Source organism: Callithrix jacchus, chromosome 1 (assembly GCF_049354715.1).
Source record: "Callithrix jacchus isolate 240 chromosome 1, calJac240_pri, whole genome shotgun sequence".
NCBI classification, from domain to species: Eukaryota; Metazoa; Chordata; class Mammalia; order Primates; family Cebidae; genus Callithrix; species Callithrix jacchus.
The window spans coordinates 202,613,561-202,631,618 of record NC_133502.1 but is presented as its reverse complement, the minus strand read 5'-3'; the positions used below and the strand labels follow the sequence as shown (position 1 = coordinate 202,631,618).

General features: G+C 48.6%; 1 pseudogene; it reads right to left on the bottom strand.

Annotated features, from left to right (window-relative positions):
* Positions 1 to 12,819: 12,819 nt before the first annotated feature.
* Positions 12,820 to 14,075, bottom strand: LOC100389652 (heterogeneous nuclear ribonucleoprotein A1-like; annotated as a pseudogene).
* Positions 14,076 to 18,058: the final 3,983 nt, after the last annotated feature.

Sequence of the window (18,058 nt, the reverse complement as noted above, 5' to 3'; positions counted from 1 at the left end):
CCTTATTTTTATTTTTTGAGACAGGGTCTCATTCTGTCACCTAGGGCAGGAGTGTGCAGTGGTGTGATCACGACTCACTGCAGCCTTGACCTCCCAGGCTCAAGTGATTCTCCCATCTCAGCCTCCTGAGTAGCTGGGACTACAGGTGTGCGCCACCATGCCTGGCTAATTTTTGCATGTTTTGTAGAGACTGGGTCTTGTTATGTTGCACAGGCTGGTCTCAAACTCTTGGTCTTTTTTTTTCTTGAGACGAAGTCTTGATCTTATTGCCTGGGGTGGAGTGCAGTGACACAATCTCGGCTCAATGCCACCTCCGCCTCCTGGGTTCAAGCGATTCTCCTGCCTCAGCCTCCCAAGCAGTTGGGACTGCAGGCATGCACCACTACATCCAGCTAATTTTTGTATTTTTACTAGAGATGGGGTTTCACCACATTGTCCAGGCTGGTCTCGAACTTCTACCTCGTGATTCACCCACCTCAGTCTCCCAAAGTGCTGGGATTACAGGCGTGAGCCACTGTGCCAGGCATCACTTCTGTTTTCATAGGGAGGAAATTGACATCCAGCAAGGTTAAGTCAAGTCCCTGAGGTCAGACTCTCAGGAGTAGCGAGGCAAGGATATAAAATCCAGGCTCCAGACATGAGCGCACAACAATCACACAATCCTGCCCTCGTGGAGGAGGGCTGCGAAGGCTCTGGGTGAGGACTGGAGGGACAATGTTTCCAGTAGCCACTTTGACCCCCCATGCTCCTTGGCCCCTGACCCTTTCCCAGGCTCCTATGATGGGCCACTGCTTTTTTTTTTTATTTTTTTTGAGATGAAGTCTCACCCAGGCTGGAGTGTCACCCACCTCGGCTCACTGCAACCTCCAACTCCTGGGTTTAAGCAATTCTGTCTCAGCCTCCCAAGTAGCTGGGACTACAGGTGCATGCCACTGTACCCGGCTAATGTTTTGTATTTTTTTAGTAGAAATGGGGTTTCACCATGTTGGCCAGACCAGTCTTGAACTCCTGACCTCAGGTGATCCACCCACCTAGGTCTCCCAAAGTGCTGGGATTACAGGCATGAGTTTCCATGCTTAGCCGGGCTTTTGTGCTTCTTTATGGATGAGGCCCCCAGGAGCCGGGTACTATAGCCAGACCCACCCTCCTGGGCTCTGAGCCTCCACAGCTGGCCTCCAGGTCACTGAGCTTCATGTGACTATGGAGAAGTGACGCCTTCCCATTGGCTCGCATCAGATTCCCACTTAGCCTGGCAAAGGAAAATGGCTGTGAGGGAAGGTGCTAAAGATAGCTACCTTGCCAACTTCACCATCATACTGGCCGCTGCCTCCTCCCCAGTGGACCCCTCCAGCAGCTCCCCCACTCCAGGCTGTTCTTGAGCCTGGTCAGCCAGCCTGGGGTATGAGTAGGGACCCAGGCAGTGGTCACCACCATGGCTGCTGTTACTGAAGGCTCATTGGCCCCAGGTACTGGGCCAGGCAGGACTGTGCCCGTTGCACATGAACCCCTCAACAGGAGGCAGGAAGAAGCATGATTGTCATCCCCACTTGATAGATGGGGGTCCAAGCACAGAGAAGGACCAGCTGCTGTGAAAGCCCCAGCCCATCCCCACGCCAGCGCCTGGAACACACCTCTACACACCACGCCACCTTCCCCCATGGCCCAGGGCCTATGGACACACTGACGTGGCAACACTAGGGCCCATGATGACATCATGTCATCCCCCATCCATCTGCGACACCATCTCTACCTGCAGTGGGAGTATTTACACCAGGGAAATAGGCAGACGCTAGAGATCAGGGCATTCCTGCAGGGAGCTGGTTGTTAGCATTTACCAGCATAGCACTGGCCCCGACCTTCTGTTCCGCTGGTGACATCAAAGGCTGAACCTAGCTGGAAGTGGCAAGGGAGTTGGGTTGATATGGTCCCCAGAGGTCAGCATCCTGGGCATGGGGCAGTGGGTGGATGGGCGGCTTGAGGATCTGGAGCGACAGACACAAAATCCAGCCCAATGCCCAGCGCTTCACTCTTCTTGGGAACCACTATTCCCAGCATTTCACAGGCACATTTAATCAGAGGCAGGAGTTCCCACCTCAGCAGCTTCCCGGCTCCATATTGCACATTCATTTACAGCTGACCCATGAACAATGCGGGGTGGGGGTGAGGTGGTGATGCCCCCATGCAGTCAAAAATCCAGGTATAACTTTTTGACTCCCCTAAAACTCAGCTACCAATAACTTTTTTTTGAGACCAAGTCCTGCTCTGTAGCCCAGGCTGGAGTGTAGTGGTGCAATCTGGCTCACTGCAACCTCCACCTCCTGGGCTCAAAACATCCTCCTGCCTCAGCCTCCTGAGTAGCTGGGATTACAGGTGCCTGCCACCACACTAGGCTAATTTTTGTATTTTTTAGTGGAGACGGGGTTTCACCATTTTGCCCAGGCTGGTCTCAAACCCCTGACCTCAAATGATCCGCCTGCCTCAGCCTCCCAAAGTGCTGTGATTACAGGTGTGAGCCACCTCGCCCAGCCTTAACTATAAGTTACTGTTGACTGTGAAAACAGTTGATTAACACATATTTTGTATTTTATATGTATTATATACTATAGTCTTTTACAATAAAGTAAGTTAGAGAAAAGAAAATGTTATTAAGATAATCTGGCTGGGCACAGTGGCTCACACCTGTAATCTCAACACGTTGGGAGGCTGAGGCAGGTGGATTGCTTGAGCGCAGGAACTGGAGATAAGCCTGGGCAACATAGACCGTATCTCTACCAAAAAAAAAAAAAGCCAGGTGTGGTGGTTTGTATCTCTAGTTCCAGCTACTTGGTGTTTTTTTGTTTGTTTGTTTTGTTTTGTTTTTTTGGTGTTTTTTTTTTAAGATAGAGTTGCTCTGTTGCCCAGGCTAGAGTGCAGTGGCACAATCTCAGCTCACTGCAACCTTTGACTCCCAGGTTCAAGCAATTCTCCTGCCTTAGCCTCCTGAGTAGCTGAGAATACAGGTGCTTGCCACTATGCCTGGCTAATTTTTGTATTTCTAGTAGAGATGGGGTTTCACCATGTTGGCTAGGCTGGTCTTGAACTCCTGACCTCAAGTGATTCACCTGCCCAAGTTCCTGTGACCAGATACTTGGGAGGCTGAGGTAGAATGATCATTTGAGCCCCAGAGATTGAGGCTGTAGTGAGCTATGATTGCACCACTGCACTCCAGCCTGGGCAACAGGGTGAGACTCTGTCTCTAACAAGAAAAGGAGAAAAAATAAAATCTTAAGAAATAGAAAGTATAGTTGATCTTCATTATGTGGAAGTGACTCATCATAAAGGCCTTCATCCTCATCATCTTCACGTTAAGTAGGTTGAGGAGGAGGAAAAGGAATGGGGGGTCTTACAGTCTCAGGAGTGGCAGAGGCGAAAAAAATCTGCGTAGAAGTGGGTCATTGATGGATCACCTGAGGTCAGGAGTTCGAGACCAGCCTGATCAACATGGTGAAACCCCATTTCCACTTAAAAAATACAAAATTAGCTGGGCATAGTGGCACATGCCTGTACTTTCATCTACTCAGGAGGCTGAGGCAGAAGAATTGCTTTAACCCAGGAGGCAGAGGTTTCAGTCAGCTGAGATTATGCCATTGCACTGCACCCTGGGCGACAAGAGCAAGACTCCATCTCAAACAAACAAACAAACCAACAAACAAAAAACAACAGAAGTGGACCCTTGAAGTCCAAATCCATGTTATTCAAGCGCCAACTGTATTTTTTTTTTTTTTTTTTTTTTTTTTTGAGATGGAGTCCCGCTCTGTCACCCAGGCTGGAGTGCAATGGCATGATCTCGGCTCACTGCAACCTCCGACTCCCAGGTTCAAGCAATTCTCTTGCCTCAGCCTCCTGAGTAGCTGGATTACAGGTGACTGCCACAATGCCCAGCTAATTTTTTTGTACTTTTAGTAGATGGGTTTTACGACGTTGGCCAGGCTGGTCTCGAACTCCTGACCTCAGGTGATTTGCCCGCCTCAGCCTCCCAAAGTACTAACATGACAGGCTTGAGCCACTGTGCCCAGGCTTGAGGGTCAATTGTATTCATACATCACCATTACCAACCCTTATTAAGCACCAACTAAGCATCAGGCATTCAAGGCTCTTCACTAGGCGGCTGCAGCCTGCCAGCTCATCCCAGGCTGCTGTGCCTCAGCCATGCGGGACCACCAGAGTCATCCTTCCTCCCGGGTGTGTCTTGGTGTCCCTGTCTGCAATCCTGGTGTGGTGCCTGGAAGAGAATTGTCCGAGGGTGGCTCCTGGCTAGCCTCTTCCCAGTGTTGGGACACCTCTCTTGGCTGGGCGCAGCGGCTCACACCTAAAATTCCAGCACTTTGGGAGGCCAAGGTAAGGGGAATCACCTGAGATTAGGAGTTCGAGACCAGCCTGACCAACATGGATAAACCCTATCTCTACTAAAAATACAAAATTAGCTGGACATGCCTGTAATCCCAGCTATTCGGGAGGTAGAGGCAGGAGAATTGCTTGAACCTGGGAGGCGGAGGTTGCGGTGAGCCAAGATCTCACCATTGCACTCCAGCCTGGGCAACGAGAGCAAAACTCCATCTCAAAAAAAAAGAAAGAAAAAAAAAAAAGGCTGTCTTGAGGATTAAATGGGCGACTCTCGAGGAGCCCAGCCCAGCTCCTAGTACCTGCTTTTTATTCAACGTGCACTCCTCCCTCACCCTTTCAGGCTCTGACCCCCAGCCCTCAGTTGGGAAATACTTGCTGAATGACTGGTTTTGCCTACGAGAAGGTCATACCTTCAAGGTCACTTCCATGTCACAGATGGCAAAGCCAGGGCTCTGAGAGGAAACCAGGTCCAGAGGCACCACTTAGTCCCCCACTCCAAAGCCCACCACCTTCTCCACTAAGACAGAGGCAGCAATTGGCAGCTCAAGGGCCAGCCCACCCCGCAGTTATGTTTCGTTTGGTCCTCAGAGTTGCGAAAGAAAACTAAATGGAGCTGACCTTTACAAGTCAGGCGCTTTCACACAGAACTCGGATTTCCAGCTTCTTTGGGCAGTGGGGTGATCTGGCGGCAGCAGGAGCTGTGGAGCTGCTGCCCAGCCTCCGCCTCAGAGCTACCTCAGCCGGCCTGGCACCCAGCAGGGTCCAGCACACAGGAGGTGCTCAGCGAAGGACTGGGAGGTGAAAGAGACTGGGTCAGAGGGACAAATGAAGTGCCTACTGGCCGTTCCTAGGAAACCTATTTGGGTGAGCTTGTTTTACACGAGACCTTGAATTCAGGAGCTGGTAGATTTTGACCATTTTTTGGTTTTGAGATGAAGTCTCACTCTGTTGCCCAGGCTGGAGTACAGTGATGTGATCCTGGCTCACCACAGCCTTGGCCTTCTGGCACAAGCGATCCTCCTGCCACAGCCTCCTAAATAGCCAGGACTACAGACACACGCCACCATGCCTGGCTAATAGTTTTTTTTTTTTTTTTTTTTTTTGAGACGATGTTTCGCTCTTGTTGCCCAGACTGGAGTGCAATGGCATGATCTCAGGTCACCACAACCTCCGCCTCCTGGGTTCAAGCAATTCTCCTGCCTCAGCCTCCTGAGTAGTTGGGACTACAGGCATTAGCTACCACGCCCAGCTAATTTTTGTATTTTTAGTAGAGATGGGGTTTCACCATGTTGGCCAGGATGATCTCAATCTCAACCTCATGATCCGCCCACATCAGCCTCCTAAAATTCTGGGATTACAGGCGTGAGCCACCGAGCCCAGTGCCTGGCTAATCTTTAACACATTATTTTGTAGAGACAGAGCCTCACTATGTTGCCAAGGCTGCTTTTGAACCCCTGGGCTCAAGCAATTCTCCAGCCTTGGCCTCCTAAAGTTCTGGGATTATAGCCGTGCACCACCACGCCTGGCCACCACACTTTGATCTTTAAAAACCTGATAAATGGGCCAGGTGAGGTGGCTCATGCCTGTAATTACAGCACTTTAGGAGGCTGAGGTGGGCGGATCACCTCAGGTCAGGAGTTCGAGACCAGCCTGACCAACATGGAGAAACCCCGTCTTTACTAAAAATACAAAATTACCCAGTCATGGTGGAAAGTGCCTGTAGTTCCAGCTACTTGGGAGGTTGAGGCAGTAGAATTGCTTGAACCTGGGAGGTGGAGGTTGCAGTGAGCCAGGATTGCCCCATTGCACTCCAGCCTGGGCAACAAGAGCAAAACTTAGTCTCAAAAAACAAACAAACAAAAAAACAGATCAATAGCATGAGCCTGGAAATCATCCAAAAGTCCACTGGCCTCGAGGCCACCATATACACCATTGTCTCCTTGGCCTGGGAGCGCCATGCCTCAATGCAGGTAGAGCTGGAGCTGCAAGTGCCCCTCATGGAGGGACCTCTCGGTGCAGAGCAAAAAGGGCAATTTGCAGAGAAACGCCCACATTGCAGCTAGATATCTGCACCCTTCCTTCCACATGTGTGAAAGATTTTATACTTAATTTAAAACATGCAAATGGGTCCCAGCATGGTGGCTCACGCCTGTAATCCCAGCACTTTGGGAGGCCGAGGTGGGCAGATCACCTGAAGTCAGGAGTTCAAGACCAGCCTGGCCAACATGGTGAAACCCCTGACTCTACTAAAAATACAAAATTAGCTGGTCACGGTGGTGGGTGTCTGCAATTCCAGCTATTTGGGAGGCTGAGGCAGGAGAATTGCTTGAGCCTGGGAGGCAGAGGTTGCAGTGAGCTGAGTTCTTGCTATTGCACTGCAGCCTGGGCGACAGAGCGAGACTCTGTCTCAAATAAATAAATAAAACATGAAACAAACAAATGGCAAGCCCAGTCCGCACTGGCTGTGTGGCATGGTGGACAGTGACGGGGCTGGGTGCTGAGGTGGCCTGCCTCCTGTCCCAGCTCCCGTGACGACACAAGGTGCAGGCTTGGTGAGGCCTGTCTGGGCCTCAGTTTCCTTGTTTGTAGCATGGGGGCTTGGGCTCAGGGAGGGCAGGGTGGCACAATTTCTCAGAGCCCTTTCAGCTCTGAGGCAGGGACTCCAAAGGCCAAAGGTCAGTGCAGAGTCCAAAGATTGACAGAGAGAATTGCTGTGGGCTGTAGCAATCAGGAAGGCTTCCTGAAAGAGGGAGACTTGAGCTGAGCTGTGAAGGCTGAAGAATCCCTGCCAGGGCTGACCTGAATAGGAAGGGTGGGCAATTATGATGCCAAGGAATTGACTGATGCAGGACAGGCAAGGCTTAGCCAAATTAGGATTTAGCCTGGGAGGGTTCTTGGCCTCTCCCAGGAAAGAATTCAAGGGCAGCAGGTGGTGTAAACAGCACCTTTCACTGAAGGGACAGTGAACGGCAGCAGCAGAGTTCTCGCTTCTCCTGGAGCAGGGCTGCTGGGCTACCCCATAGGCCGTGGGCCCAGAGCAGCCGCTCCGAAGCAGGGCTGCACTCATATTTATACCTGTTTTAATTATATGCAAATGAAGGGGTGAGTGATGCAGAAATTTACAAGACAAGAGGGCAACTTCTGGGTTTTCGGGTCGATGCTATGGAAGGGGTCAGCAATTTCTGGGTGTTGCCATGGCAATGGTAAACTGATTGATAAGGCATACTGGTGGGTGCGACTTAGGGGGAGGTGCTTCCCCCGACCCGTTTGAGCTAGTCCTCAATTTGGTCCGGCAACCTCAGAGTGAGTTTGTGAGAGAGACTTCAGGCACAGCAGGTAGCGAGTTAGGGAGACATTTGTGGGTGGGCTGTGGGAGGCCTTCCCTGAGATCTTCCACTAAACCTCATCCCAGGGGGCTCCCTTCTCCATCCTGGATGGGTGGGCGGGTGTGGGAAGTGGATCTCATGCTCATCATGCCCCGTGAACTAAGCATTGCACCTGCTCCTGTCACACATGGACCATTTGCTCCTCACACCCACCTGGGGAAGGGGGTGGCAGGCACACAGGTGACCCCAAGTTCACAGGAGAAGAAACTACTTGCGGAGGGAGAGAAAAGGAAGCCCCTTGGCAAAGTGGGAGGCCAAAGCTGAGCTCCCGGGCAGCTGTCCTCCCTGCCTGGAATGCTGTTCCCTCTTGTCTGGGGTGGGAACCCCAACTTGCCCTTCTAGGATTGGCTCCAATGTCACCTCCTCCTGGAAGCCTCCCTTGATCCCCACCTGCATTGGGGTCGCCTGATGTTTGCTTTTTTGCACTCTCTGCTTCTCCCTCCCTGCTTTGTGCTCTGCATCCATCTTCCCAGCCAGGCGGCGACCTCCTTGGGTCCCGGGTTGTGTCTGTCTGGCTATTCTTGTACCCGCTGCACCTAGCACAGTGCTGAGCACATAGTAGGAGTTCCGTGAGTGTCTGTTGAAAGACCCATTGCCTGAAGGCACATGTAAACTCAGAATGAATGAGGTGACTTGCCCAAGGTTGCCCAGATGGTCAGGGCTGCGTGGCCCTGGTGGAACAGCAGCGCCCCAGCCCCCCTGGTCTCCTGGCTGGTTTCCTGCTTCTGTTCTTTTTTTTTTTTTTTTTGAGATGGCATCTCCCTCTGTTGCCCAGGCTGGAGTGCAGTGGCACAATCTTGGCTTACCCCCACCTCAGTCTCCCGGGTTCAAGTGATTCTTCTGCCTCAGCCTCCTGAGTAGCTGGGATTACAGGCTCCTGCCACCACATCTGGCTATTTTTGTTCATTTGTTTCTTTTTGTATTTTTAGTAGAGACGGGGTTTTGCCACATTGGCCAGGCTGGTCTCAAACTCCTGACCTCAAGTGATCCGCCTGCCTTGGCCTCCCAAAGTGCTGTGATTACAGATGTGAGGCACCATTGCCCAGTCCTGCTCTGTTCTTGATGCTCACATCTATCCTCCACCTGGCAGCCAGCGTTGAACAAACCCCGGTCAGATTGCACCCTGCCTCTGCTGCACGCCCTGCATAGCTCCGCTGGACGCAGAGTGAGAGCTCAGGACCCGCCCCTTCCCCGGCCTCATGGCCACACTGGTCTCCTCTCTGTTCCTGCAATGAGATAGGCTGGTCCCCGCCTCAGAGGCCTTTGCATTGGCTCTCCCCACGTCCTGGAATGCTGGTCCCTAGAACTTTGCAGAGGCCACTTTCTCAGCTGCAACCTTGCTGCCCCAGGGCTCCTGACCCTGCACTCCGCTCTGCCTTGCTCTGTTCCAGGTTCTGCTGCTCTTCTGCACTCTGTGCTTCTCTGACAGCACTCGTCCGACAGCAGCAGAATGCACTTCTGTGTCGTGGTCACCACGCATCCTTCCCACTGCCGCTAGGGCAGGGCCCTTTGGGTCTCTGTTCTCCAGCCTTCCAGAGAAGGGAGGGTGGGGAAGATGTGGTCTGGAGCGCATGAGAGACCAGGGAGGACTCCGAGGCAGCAGCGACTTCCTCAAAGCAAATTTAGGAAAAGCTGAAGTGAAAGGCTCAGGCAGCTGTGTTCTTCCTGCAGCTGGTCCGATGCCAAGGATATGTGTCTGTGTCTGTGTGAGACTGTGTGTGACTCGGGTGTCTCTGTGGCTGTCTGTGTGCATGTGTATCGTGGGTTGGGGGGCGGTGGATTCTGGAACCAGGAATTTCTCAGAGCCTTGAGAGGCAGCTGGGTGGTCTCTGGCCCAGGGGTTCCAGAGGTGGGTTCCCCAGAGCTGTGGGGCTGGGAGTTTCTGTCCTTTCTCCTGGGGCAGAGTGACCCAGCGGGACAGGATGTGTGTAAACTCTGCAGTGGATTTTCAGGGTTCCATTCCCAGCTTCATCACTTCCTCTGTGACCTTCAGGAAGTGATTTTTTTTGTGTGTGTGACGCTTCTTCTTTTCTTTCTTTTTTTTTTTTTTTTTTTTGAGATGGAGTTTTGCTCTGTTGCCCAGGCTGGAGTGCAGTGGTGCAATCTCGGCTCACTGTAACCTCTGACTCCCTGGTTCCAGCGATTCTCCTCTCTCAGCCTCCTGAGTAGCTGGGATTACAGGCATGTGCCACCATATCCAGCTATTTTTTTTTTTGTATTTTTGGTAGAGACGGGGTTTCACCATGTTGGCCAGGTTGGTCTCGAACTCCTGACCTCTGGTGATCCACCCACCTCAGCCTCCCAAAGTGCTGAGATCATAGGCGTGAACCACTGCACCCGGCTGAGGAAGTGATTTAATCACACGGTGACTCAGTGTCATCATCTGAAAAATGGAGATGCTAAGATGAGAGGCCTCCTCCTGTTTTTGCCAGGATTTGATGAATGAAGGCGTGTGAGCGGCCAAGACCACAGTCAGCCCTCAGCTAACATTCATGAGGGGCGTCTGTCTAAGATCCAGTCTGAGCGAGACCCAGGCCAGCCTCGGGGAGGGGGTGTCAGGCAGAGGGAGAGGCCACCAGCGCTGTGCACACAGCAGGGGAGGCAGGTGCAAGGCCCCAGAGGGGTCCCAATCCAGGCAGGAGTCCCAAGGAAAGCAGTCTCAGGGGAGAGGCTGAACAGGCCAGAAAAGAAGAAGAGAAAGGGGCCACAGGGATGGGGCAGCGAGGGCCAAGGCTGCAGGGGGAGAGATGGAGGGGTGAGGGCTTCCAGAAACTCGGGAGGCTCATGCCCCCAGTGGGACCAAGGATGAGGTGGGAGTGCAGCCGCAGGCTCCACCTCCCCAAGCACCAGGCTGCACTGCACTGACAGTGTCATTCAACTGCAGCCCAAAGGCACAACTGCCACCCCAGACAGCCAAGGCTGGACAAGGGCAGTGGGACAAGCCAGTAGCTAGGAGCTACTGGGTGGTAGGAATTAGGACTTTTAAGTTTTTTTAACTTGTAGGTTGTGATTTGGGGATGGGGTAGCTGTGATTAAGCTCCAAAAGAACACACTTATCTGCCCCAATGTGGCCCTAGAGCTCCATGCCCTTTCAGGTTCTGTGCCAGGCATGGCCTGGTCACCCAACAGCTCTGGTGAAGGCACCTGTCATAGCGCTGATGTGCTGGAAGCACTGACAGGGGCCCAACAGTGCCCAGCACTGAGGAGGAGGGCTTCAAAGTGCATCTCCCAAAGCCACCTCACGTGTGTCAGGTACCCCGGGATGAGTGTCTCTGACCTCAGGCTGTAGGTGCACATGAAGGGGCTGAGCCACACGAGTGAGGGAGGGAGGAAGACCTGGTGGGATGGGGTCTAGGGTAGCCGAGTCCTGTGAAAGACTATTCTTGCCTGTAGCCCTCACGTCATGTTCACCCTGCCTTGACCTAGTGTGACCTGGCCCCAATTCCTAGCTGAATAGAATTCTGACAGAGGTTCCATCAGACAACCAGTGGATGCCCATTCTGTGCTGGGCATGGTACCTTTCTCATTCAACACAATGCACGTGAGTTCTACCCTCACACAGGCTATCCGTGATGGCTCCAGCCATAACCATAAACTAACTGTACCCTATGCCCTGTCTTTAGAATTGGATACTCTTCATGGTTGAGATCTCAGCCCCATGCTCTGTTTCCGGCCTGGCCACTGTCAACCCTGAGTCTGAGCCATTTGATCACAATAGGTCAACTGTGTACCTCAGCTTCACCCCACGTTCCAGCACTAGTGACATGAACACCAGGGTCTTGAAGGAGCATTCTAGGGCTTGCTAAGTTGGTTGGGACAGTGAATACAATGATTGACTTATAAGGTTATATAAAATTAACCGTTTTCCAACTGTAGGACTTGCCATTCGCTTTTATAGCTAAGTGCATTGTAAAACTGAAAGCTGCACTGGAGTGTTTCCTTTTCCAGCCTTTTCATGCCCTTGGTGATGGGACAACCATGGACCCCTCACCGAGTAAATGGTCTCCTAACTGAGTTCATGGATGGGACTGAAAGTTCAACCCTGTTCCTGCTCTGAAGATGGCCTGGGCTCAAGATTTTCTGCCTCTAGCCCACTAAAAGGCAGCCCATTTTATGATTCTGTGTGCATGAAATGTCCAGAATAGTAAAAGCCCTAGACAGAAAGCAGATTAGAGTTTGGCAAGGCAGGGTGGTTAGAGAGAATGGGGCTAGCTGATAGGGGTAAGGGCTTTCTTTTTGGGGTGATTAAAATGAGCTGGAATTAGGTATTCGAGATGATGGCAAAACCAGAATATACTAAAAACCACGTATTGTATCTTTCAAAAAGGTGAATTTATGGATGCAAATTATATACTTTAATACAAAAAATTATGACAGATTTTGTATTTTGTCTGTAAATATGGTACACTGAATATGCAATTATTTCTGGTGAATCAACTCAGTGAATTCCCACAGTGACTTCAATGAAGTGGGTTGTTAACCTTTCTCTTGGGCCACAGCCTATTTTGATGCTGCTAAACAGCTGTGGGGCCAGCGGGTACACTTTATTCCCCAAGGATCCACCCCAGGCACATCTTTTATTTGAATCTATTATCCTTTTCTTTTTTTCCAAGAGAATTAAATTGCTTATTAATTACACATGATAATGGATGATACACAAGCTTCATTCCCATCTATAATTTTATCTGGTACCATTATTCAATTTAGATATATTGCATAGGATGTGCCAGCAATCATCTTTATAACCAATAATTCCATGATTTTGCTTGGGTAATCCCTTTTAATCGTGAACTTCAGGTCACAACAGTAACTATTAGTTCAACTACACCAAGGTTTCTGAAGACATTGGCTTCTCCACCCAAGCATGTTGCATATAAATCCCAAATAGAACCTGGCATCACCCTGAAGAAATTCTAACTTCACACTGTTGGGGAAATTTACCAAGATGGCTTCAGAGTAGACTAACTTTACACAGCACATTAAAAAAAAAAAAAGACATTTATTCGGCGTCACAATCAGACTATTACTTTAGCAATCAACAGCATGGGTGCAAAAAAAAAAAAAGTAAAAGAAAAAATCTACATTAAAACCTTTGTTGGAATGCTTTACACTTTCCACAGAACAGAAACTAAAATAACCTGTTATACAATTAGTCACAAATACAGTCCTCGAGTTTTTTTGCCCATACACAGGAGTATTTGTCTAAATCATGTCTTCTTTGTAGCAGCTCGGCCCTGCCACCACTGTGCTTGGCTGAGTTCACAAATCTGTTGTAACCTGTAGCTTCCCTGTCACGTGTCTGGCTCTCTTCTCCTGCTAAGCTTTGTTTCCTAATTAAAATCTTCGGCCACTGCCATAGCTACTGCTGCCACTGGAACCGCCAGAGCCACCTTGGTTTCGTGGTTTGGCAAAGTATTGGCCGCCACCACCATAGGGGCCAGAACTTCTGCCTCCAAAGTTTCCTCCCTTCATGGGTACAACATTTGAAGACTTATTGTTATAACTGCCAAAATCATTGTAGCTTCCACCACCTCCAAAATTGGCTCCATCATTACCAAATCCATTATAGCCATCCCCACTGCCACCATATCCACCACCACCATGGCTGCCACCAAAGCCACCATGACCACTGAAGTTTCCTCCATGACCAAAGTTGTCATTCCCACTGAAACCACCTCCACAGCCAGCACCAAAATTTCCAGAACCACTTGGACCTCTTTGGCTGGATGAAGCAGTAGCTTTGTTTGACAGGGCTTTCCTAACTTCACAGTTGTGGCCATTCACAGTCTGGTATTTCTGAACGACAAGCTTATCCACGGAGTCATGGTCGTCAAAGGTTACAAAGGCAAAGCCCCTTTTCTTGCCACTGCCTCTGTCAGTCATGATTTCAATCACTTCCATTTTTCCATACTGTTCAAAATAATCTCTTAGGTGATGTTCTTCAGCGTCTCCTTAATGCCACCAATGAATATTTTTTTCACAGTTAAGTGGGCACCTGGTCTTTGAGAATTATCTCTTGAGACAGCTCTCTTTGGTTCCACAACCCTTCGATCCACTTTGTGTGGCCTTGCATTCATGGCTGCATCCACCTCCTCCACAGTTGCATATGTGACGAACCCAAAGCCTCTGGAGTGCTTGGTGTTTGGATCTCCCATTACCACAGAGTCTGTGAGCATTGCCCATTGCTCAAAATGGCTCCTCAGACTCTCATTGGCTGTTTCAAAGCTCAACCCTCCAATGAAGAGCTTCCTCAGCGGTTCCGGCTCTTTAGAAGACTCTGACTTAGACATGATCGCGGGAAAAGAGAGAAATTTACCGATGTTGCCTCAGCGGCGTCCACGGGCAGAAAGGATCTTTTTCTTTTCATATTCCTTTATGAAGACACTGGGAAATGCGCTTATAAGAGAGAGGGGTGTTGACATCTTCCTGGCAAAAGTATTAATAATGTATTCCCAGGTCAAATTTTGGGTCTCTCTATCACTAGCTACCTGGTGGACCCACAAGAACCAAGTGGCGATTAGGAAATGAGATCCTGCAGTGTGGTGTGCATAAAATACCCCACAGGTGAGTTGCATGGGAATAGTGGCTTTCTTTAGATGAGACAATGTAGAAAGTCAACATGACACAGTGACCAGAGCATGGTGCCTGTGCCTGGCCTGAAATCTAAGCTACATGTTCCTGGGAATATCATTAAGTTCCTCTGTCCTCAGCTCTCTGTTCTGGGATGTGAACTTGTTGCTAGGGACTGCTTATTACTATGATGTTATGAGGCTAAAGATAAATGCAGACACAGCCTGAAGAAAGATGACAAGTACTTCATAAGTGCTGTACTACATAAGTGTTCAACTGTTACACATCCGGAAGAATAAGGAAGACACGCAGCACTGGTGACCTCCAGAGAAGGGACATGGAAGGTGACAGGTCAGGAAGGACAAAGCTCCACCTTTCCACATTGGCATGGGCATGATGCTTTACAGCTCACGGGGAAAAAAATCTGTTATCTCTTGTGATGTGATATGGGAAGAGTAGGAGCTGACTTCTGTTTTATGGTTCAGGGCACTGAAATTTAGAAAGATTCAGTGATTTGCTCAGAGTAACAATACTGATGAGTAATCAATCTAAGGCAGGGAATTTAGTTGGTTCCCTGAGAATGGAGATCACTGAATGTCTGAATACCTGAATGTCTAATGAGAGGAGACAATTCAAAGAAGGCAGTTGAGCTCAGTGACCAAGAGCAAGGGGCAGGTGCCTGAGACCAGGAGTCCACACCATGGACTCCAAAGTGAGGACTCTGGTCCTTTTCCAAATCCTCTTACACCCCAACTCCAATGCAGGGAGACATTGATGCCCTGGAGGAGGTGCCTGGCCCAAGAGAAGGGCTCAAATTCTGACTAACTCCCAGCTTGACATTTCTTTTTGCATTTTAGGTTTTGGGGTACATGTGCAGAACATGAAAGATAGTTGCATAAGTACACACATGGCAGTGTGATTTGCTGCCTTCCTCCCCTTCACCCACATCTGGCATTTCTCCCCATGCTATCCCTCCCCAGCTCCCCCCTCCACTGTCCCTCCCCTATTCCCCCCAATAGACCCCAGTGTGTAGTGCTCCCCTCCCTGTGTCCATGTGTTCTCACTGTTCATCACCCGCCTATGAGTGAAAACATGCAGTATTTCATTTTCTGTTCTTGTGTCAGTTTGCTGAGAATGATGTTCTCCAGATTCATCCACATCCCTACAAAGGACACGAACTCATCGTTTTTGATGGCTGCATAATATTCCATGGTGTATATGTGCCATATTTTTCCAGTCCAGTCTATCATCGATGGGCATTTGGGTTGGTTCCAGGTCTTTGCTATTGTAAACAGTGCTGCAATGAACATTCATGTGTATGGGTCCTTATAGCAGAACAATTTATAGTCCTTTGGATATATACCCAGTAATGGGATTGATGGGTCAAATGGAATTTCTATTTCTAGGTCCTTGAGGAATCGCCACACTGTCTAACACAATGGTTGAACTAATTTACACTCCCACCAGCAGTGTAAAAGTGTTCCTATTTCTCCACATCCTCTCCAGCATCTGTTGTCTCCAGACTTTTTAATGATCGCCATTCTCTAACTGGCATGAGATGGTATCTCAATGTAGTTTTGATTTGCATTTCTCTAATGACCAGTGATGATAAGCATTTCTTCATATGTTTGTTGGCCTCATGTATGTCTTCTTTTGTAAAGTGTCTGTTCATATCCTTTGCCCATTTTTGGATGGGCTTGTTTGTTTTTTTTCTTGTAAATCTGTTTTAGTTCTTTGTAAATTCTGGATATCAGCCCTTTGTCAGATGGGTAAACTGCAAAAATTTTTTCCCATTCTGTTGGTTGCTGATTCACTCTACTGACTGTTTCTTTTGCTGTGCAGAAGCTGTGGAGTTTGATTAGGTCCCATTGTCTATTTTGGCTTTTGTTGCCACTGCTTTTGGTGTTTTGATCATGAAGTCCTTGCCTACTCCTATGTCCTGAATGGTTTTGCCTAGATTTTCTTCTAGGGTTTTTATGGTGCCAGGTCTTATGTTTAAGTCTTTAATCCATCTGGAGTTAATTTTAGTGTAAGGTGTCAGGAAGGGGTCCAGTTGCTGCTTTCTGCACATGGCTAGCCAGTTTTTCCAACACCATTTATTAAACAGAGAATCCTTGCCCCATTGCTTGTTTTTGTCAGGTTTGTCAAAGATTGCATAGTTGCGGATATGTTGTGTTGCCTCCGATGCCTCTGTTCTGTTCCATTGGTCTATATCTCTGTTTTGGTACCAGTATCATGCTGTTTTGATTACTGTAGCCTTGTAGTATAGTTTGAAGTCTGGTACTGTGATGTCTCCTGCTGTGTTCTTTTTGCTTAGAATTGACTTGGCTGTGTGGGCTCTCTTTTGGTTCCATACGAAGTTCAAGGTAGTTTTTTCCAGTTCTGTGAAGAAAGTCAATGGTAGCTTGATGGGGATAGCGTTGAGTCTGTAAATTACTTTGGGCAGTATGGACATTTTCACGATATTGATGCTTCCTAACCATGAACATGGAATGTTTCTCCATCTGTTTGTGTCCTCTCTTATTTCATTGAGCAGTGGTTTGTAGTTCTCCTTGAAGAGGTCCTTTACGTTCCTTGTTAGTTGTATTCCTAGGTATTTTATTCTCTTTGTAGCAATTGTGAATGGCAGTTCGTTCTTAATTTGGCTCTCTTTAAGTCTGTTATTGGTGTATAGGAATGCTTGTGACTTTTGCACATTGATTTTGTATCCTGAGACTTTGCTGAAGTTGCTTATCAGTTTCAGGAGTTTTTGGGCTGAGACGATCGGGTCTTCTAGATATACTATCATATAGTCTGCAAATAGAGACAATTTGGCTTCCTCCTTTCCTATTCGAATACCCTTTATTTCTTTTTCTTGCCTGATTGCTCTGGCTAGAACTTCCAGTACTATATTGAATAGGAGTGGTGAGAGAGGACATCCTTGTCTAATGCCAGATTTCAAAGGGAATGCTTCCAGTTTTTGCCCATTCAGTATGATATTGGCTGTTGGTTTGTCATAAATAGCTTTTATTATTTTGAGATATGTTCCATCAATACCGAGTTTATTGAGGGTTTTTAGCATAAAGGGCTGTTGAATTTTGTCAAATGCCTGCTCTGCGTTGATTGAGACAATCATGTGGTTTTTGTTTTTGGTTCTGTTTATGTGGTGAATTACATTGATAGACTTGCGTATGTTGAACCAGCCTTGCATTTCCGGGATGAATCCTACTTGATCATGGTGGATAAGCTTTTTGATGTGCTGTTGCAATCGGCTTGCCAGTATTTTATTGAAGATTTTTGCATCTATGTTCATCATGGATGTTGGCCTGAAGTTTTCTTTTCTTCTTGAGTCTCTGCTGGGTTTTGGTATCAGGATGATGTTGGTCTCATAAAATGATTTTGGAAGGATTCCCTCTTTTTGGATTATTTGGAATAGTTTCAGAAGGAATGGTAACAGTTCCTCTTTGTGTGTCTGATAGAATTCGGCTGTGAACCCATCTGGACCTGGGCTTTTTTTGTGTGGTAGGCTCTTAATTGCTGCCTCAACTTCAGATCTTGTTATTGGTCTAGTCATAGTTTCAGCTTCCTCCTGGTTTAGGCTTGGGAGGACACAAGTGTCCAGGAACTTATCCATTTCTTCCAGGTTTACTAGTTTATATGCATAGAGTTGTTTGTAATATTCTCTGATGATGGTTTGAATTTCTGTGGAATCTGTGGTGATTCCCCCTTTATCGTTTTTT